A 6701-nucleotide genomic window follows, 5' to 3' on the forward strand; every position below is an offset into this window, starting at 1 on the left:
AGAAGAATTTTTGAACTACGATAAAAAAAAAAAAAAAGATTACATTGGCTATAATAGAACTTTGCTATCAGATCTCATCTCTGCTGATACATTATATCATCTCTTGTACGTATGACATGGAGCAAAACCAGATCCAAAACATTAATCCAAACTTTGAGAAACTTAGTTGGAGATGCAGACCTTTCAATTTCACCACTTCTAATTGTCTAATTGTTTGTTTTTCAGGTTCTGGCTTTAGTTTTCACTATCTGTGACAAGAAAGTCTGATTTCTACTAAGTCCCTATCCCAGGCTATTAAGCCTGCCCTAGAGCAGTGATTGAAGACCACTAAGCTAATTCACTCTGCCTTCCCCTTCAGCCTTCTGCTTGATCTGATGTACTCTCATTTTCCTTCACTTGCTTTATTCTGATCTGCTTCTTACCACAGGAAAAGATTTATGGTTGTCTTACAGAGCTGTATTTACATGACCTGTGCAACCTTTGTAGTGACATCCTGAAACTTCCCTCTAGGCAGTAAATTCAGGTATGAGTCATTATGTACGATCTGAGGGGCCATCCTAACTCATCCCTCCATTTCTCTTCCTTTTTCATGTCTGTCAGCTGAACAGTACAAATGGTCCATCAAATCATTCCCTTGTTTTGGTCTACTCTTTGCCAAATATCAAGGCATAAACTTTGATTGTGCCTACAGTTCCAAAGTTGTCCAAATCTTTTTCCATACAATAACTACAGAAGACTTTGAAGCAGAACTGCCTGAATTTTCTCAAAGGACAAAAGATATAAACTCTCTGTGAACTACTCACACACTGACAGTTTTGCCAGACATCTTTCTTTCATACCTGTTCTGAAAGCTGAGCAAAATACCACAGCTTTCCAAACACGCCCGAAATGGCACCTCTTTGAGACTCAGATATCTGAAACAGCTTCTGTAACTGGAACTGTAATAAAGCACCACCAAGGGGGTTGTGTCAGTAAGGCATTTTGACTCTCAGAAGCACCATGCTATTTTTCAGTCAAGGTCAAGCAAAGAAATTAAGGAATCTATTAAAAAAATGATAAAAATTCCATCTTTCTGGAGAATACCATGAGAAGTTATGGGGAAGCTGTAAGCAAGTCATTTCAACTAGTCATTTTGTTTAGGTCAGAGCCTTTATTCTCTTTTTCAGTGACATTTTCTAAGAGCTACAGTTGGATTTGTAATGCCATACATTGTTGTTCTTTTCTTTGAAGCTTGGGTAAAAACTTTCAGCAGTTTTCCATCACTCTGGTTTTAACCTTACATTGTCTTTTCTTGAACAAAACATTAATTTTGCAGAACATGATTCATTTTCCCTTTTGCAAGAGTAAGTAATGTGTTAGTGCCAAACAAAAGGTGATGAAAGGTCTGCCTCCAGATGGCATTGTAAAAACTATAAGTTTTGCTTTCTTGAAGACAAGCTCAGTTTGCCAAATCCACCAGCTGTACCTGATGAAGTGCTGTTGTACCAGTTTTCTAGAACTGGTAGGATGTTCCAGGGTAGGAAGGATATATTTATCCTTCCTTACTTGTTTCAGTCTGATTGTCTGTTCATCCAGCTAATGAAAGCATGCATGGTATTTCTCATGAAATGTGTAATAAATACAACACTTCTCTGGCCCAGAAAGGCATCATGTGCTTTTTTGTGTACCATATTCTACCAAATCTTCACATTATACTGTTTTTGGAGACTGGTAAATTCAGGACACTCTTTGAACATGCTTGACACCATCTCATACTTGTGCATGCCATATCCTTTTTAAGCATTTGTGATCCAACTTTTAGGAGATTGTTTCTAATGAGCCACACAAGCGTGAGTTAAAGAATATGTAACTCCTGCTTATGTTAAGAGAGCCAATAGGCTACCTGTTTCCCTGGACTATTTTCATGACCTCTGTCTGTGTGTCAGAGCGAGGTAGCTTTGTTCTAAATCTCTTAAGAAATCAGTTACCTCTGTTCCCAGGTCAATTTTAGATGTGACGTTCTTGTATATCTTGATGCAAATTGTTCCAACCTGTTCAGGTGGGAAATCTGGGTTGGACAATAACCTGAATCTTTAGTACAGAAACTTCAGGTAACAAGACAAGCAAATATAAGAAATATGACAGATCATTTGTTTGGTCTGGCAAATAAACTTAAAAGGTATTTTTTTTCTATTTCTTCTATATGCTTCTGTTAGACTTAGACTTCCTCAGTCCACAGTAGCTTCAGCTTCTCAAGTGGTAACTACTGTGAAAGAATTTCTGTACGTACATTCATCTTTTAACAATACCTGTGCAAATTTGCATTGAGCAGCACTGCTTAAAGGTAAAGCCATCAAGTAAGAAATTGGTTCCACTGTGTCTTGGTTCATGTAACAGGCTGTAAAGAATAAATGAGAGGGAGCTGGTGTTAGTGTCTCCTTGGATGGAGATCCCACTGATTTCCTTGCCAATGCTTTGGTCTTGCCAGTTACACTGCACCACAGGCGTATAAAATGATATCCAATGTCTGGAGCCACTTCTGTGTTACCAAATCCATCGCTACACCTTTGGAAATATGAAGATGTCATTAAAATATATAAATATGTATCAACGGAAAATTATCTACAATATCCATCCAACTCTGACAAGAGAATTTGAATGTTTTTGTATTAAAGGTACATAATGAACTGAACATACCCAATACAGGCAGATGGAAAATTAATGAATAACAAAGCATACATGTACATATTCTTAAGGTGGTCTTGAAGTCTCTCCAACATAAAATGAACTTCCCAGGAGTGAATTCTATCTTTTTCTCATCTGTGAATAGCATACCCAGGCACTAAATCAAGTCCAATTTTCCAGTTTGTGATGGTCAGAGCTTTAAAGAATTTGACTTCAACTGTTTTTGTTTCTGTTCTAAGCTTGGGGGCAACATTTCAGTCATCATGAATTTCGACTTAATTTCTATCTTCTTTTCAACAAATTAATTTCCAAGAATTATATTATGGCTGTAGTCCAAAGGCATGACTTCTGTGTGGCAAAGATACTTGTAAAACTCTTGAGCAAGAAATTCAAGGTTCAGTAGGAAATCCCCTCTTCAACAGTTTTCTTCCTCCTATAATAATTTTACAGGTATACAAGCAAACTACAGACAATATGGAAACCAAGTCCTCTGCAGGATACTTTTCACTTGGAAAATTATTCTCTCTATATATGTTTAAAATATTAATTGAAAATGATAAAGTAATTATTTTGACTTGGTACCATATACCATATACATGACCATATATACATGGTATGTCACAGTTCAAAAGATGATTCTCATCTTTATCTCAGTGACAGATACACCTTTAGCGGACTGTAAGAACTGGAAATGGAATTAAAACAAACAACAACAAAAACAACAAACATATCATCTGTATTTAAGTGCTCTTGTGGCTCTCAGAAGAATTTTCTTTTCAGCTGGTGAATCCTATCTTCTCCTGACTTAAATAATATAATTTTCTTACTATGCCATTATACAATTTGCCTCAGCTTCTGTGCACAAGTTACAGTTCTTCTTCACATCAATCCAGGCCAAATGCAATGGTTGGTCAGTGGTAGAGCTACACAAATTAAACGAACTATAAGAAATGTGATGTGGGGAACACAGAACAGGGGAAAGGAAAGCATGGGATCAAGGAAATGACATGTTTGGTGAAGCATGTAGAGGAATGTTATGTCATGGGTTTAATTTAATGTAGAAGTTCAGATGAAGTATGTCAACATTTGAGAGGTTCATGCTAAGTAACTTTCCTAGGCCAATGGATTCATTTCATTGTGAAAACAATATGGATCAACTTCATGGATTGTTGGAAAGACTAACACACTACAGGATGGATATTCTGGGAGACAGTTAATTGGTGGTTTTCTTACTGACTGAGTCCCTTCCTCCCTTTCCAATGGCACAGAATATTAATTTCACTGTGACTTTCCGTTCTGCATCTTCCTTCCTTTTTATCTTTAATTAATTGTGTTGATTTTTCAATTCACTCACATACAATTTTCACAGCATCTTGCAATTCTAGGGAGTGCAACAAAGACTTTACACAGATAGCATGTGGGCTATGATATTTCCCATCGCGTCATTCCTGCCGGAACATGCAGCTGGTCATGCCCCATGGATTGTATTTCCTCTTGCAGATGTCATATCTCTTCCATTTCCCCAAGGCAGTGATGATTCACGATGATTTATTTTGACTTCTAAATTTTACTTTTCCCCTGTCTCCCACTGCTGCTTAAACCCCCTCAGTTCCATGGCTTGAAATTCATTTACATCCATTATGATTAAGATTTATGGAAGCAGATTTTGTTCCTTCATATATAACTTTTCTCTAACCAAGAACACAGAGCAAGCTTTAGTAATGATGGCTTACACTTTCTTCTCTAGAGAGCAAATCTGGGCTTCTTTTCTGATGTTCTCTAAAAATATATATGCAGAAATGGACACACAGTCTAAAGGCATCGGGATTTGGGGTAAAACAGACAATGTTTAAGACCAATATAAAAATAAAATCTTTACTTTTTCACATTAACAATTAAACACATCCAGGTATTCATATTAAATTTAGATTATTTGAAATCTCTAATTACAAAATAACATAGTTATACTGACATGGCCAATGAATGATATTTACAAACAGAATGTTCTGCCAGTTGTAGAAAAGTTAAGATCTCCGAGTCTTTTGTGATTCATAGGTGAATTTTGAAGAAGAAGCTGTTTACAGCCAAAAAGAATTAACTGTGATCTACTATATGGAGTTAGCAACAACAGGGCCTACTTGCAAATGCTTCTGTTTGGCTGAAATATTTCCATTTCATTTTCAGGTCTGTCACCAATATCTCTTTAGCTAACCATGGATGCTGCTACAGAAACTGATGTAAAACTAGTAGAGCTAAAGTGAATTTATGCTGCTGCAACTGAAAAATATAATGGAGTCCTTGATGCCTGTGACCTGGACTGAAATGATGAAACAAAGCCACCCTGTAATTTCAGCCTTGAAAGGTGGATTTAAAGCTGGTACTACCATCTAGCGGGCAAAGGAAGAATTTGATATTACAAAAACAAATTGCCAGAATCCTGAGAAACAAAGTACTATATTGAAACTTAGGAAATATAAGGGAAATATATACCCGTTAAATGATTATAATATTTATATTATTTCAAATTAATGTGAAAAATATACTTAGTGGAAAAAAATAGGAAAAAAAGAATTTTGAATAATTATTTTCATTACTGGTAGCACACCAGCTAAATATGATTGCTCTATAGCCTCTTTCTCATAATTTGTCAAGACCTGTGTTCTAGCCCTTTAACTCTTTTAGGCTTGGACTGTCTTACACCTTTGCATAGACTCATTTAACTTTGGTTTACATTCCTCCTTCTTTTCCCTAATCTGCATCATAGTTAACATTACCTCATTCTTACATCAAGAAGAAGCAGAACAGGTTTGAGTTTTCAAATTTATATTGAATATTTTGTCTATCAACTTCTGGTTTACCTATTTTATATTGCCTCACTTTGGGGCACCTTGGGGCTCTTGGATATGTACAGTACGTTACTTTTAAGAACTACCCTAAATCCTTACAGTATGGACTGCTCAGTACACTATGTACTGTAAAATGGGATGGTAAAATGTTATTCCCAATTCTTTATCTCATTCCTTGTATAACTTCGGGTGATTACATTTATCAGATTGTCCTTCCCTTTCCCTGTCTGAGAAAACTGATTAATTTTTTGTCTCTTCTGAAAAGTCATGAGTTTTGATAAAAATTTCACAAAGTAACTTCCATTTCCAATTTCTTCTGTTTTTGTTCCTTTGTAAAATACATTTATGTTTATGCATACAAATCACTATATAAAAATAATATTATTCAATAACTAGAATGCTGTTACCATAGCTTGTTCTTCACTTCTAAATGTGGGATAGTGTCTCTCAAGCAAATGTGATTGCAATGTTTCATGTACATTTCTGTGTGCCGGCCAATACTCTCTGATCTTTCATTTCTGTCTTGCTGATGGTGAGTCATAAAATGACAGTTATCTCAAAGGGACTATAATATTTTTGCAGGATGATTTGAGTGGTAAGTAGTAATATATGAGTGATACACTTCCTGCGCCAAATTCTTAGCCCCTATGTTTATCTCAGATAAAACTAGGATAATCTACAAGGTCTGTGGATCATCCTCTTCTTCTCTGTTCTTCCAGAGAGTTTCTGCAGTGTGTTGTTAGCAATGAACATATAGCATATGCTCCTCTGGTTTATGGTACTCCTTGGCAGTTCTGAAACATAATCAGTTATGGTCAATGGCACATGGGACTGACAAGAGCAAAATTATTTGACAGGATGCTACTTCAGAAGTTGCTGAAAGAACTGGGAATACCTGGATTGTTGCTATTATATAGTATTTGGCAACAACAAGAAGAAGGCCGACGCAAATTGCCCTATAGTGAGCTTACAAGCTATTCATCTACTTTTACCTAATGGCAACTCCAGCTTCACTCCAACTCCAGCTTTAAAATGTAAAAGTTTAATAAAAGACAAAATCACTGTGTGGTAACTCTCTGTGCTGAAATGCAAATTTTATTTCAGTTAGAGTAGGTTCTGCAGGCTCCAACTTCACAGTGCCACTTTAGCAGGGACTGTAGAAATAAATCAATAAACAGTAGTCTTGGCCTC

This window comes from Anas acuta, chromosome 1 (assembly GCF_963932015.1).
Source record: "Anas acuta chromosome 1, bAnaAcu1.1, whole genome shotgun sequence".
Classification (NCBI taxonomy): Eukaryota; Metazoa; Chordata; class Aves; order Anseriformes; family Anatidae; genus Anas; species Anas acuta.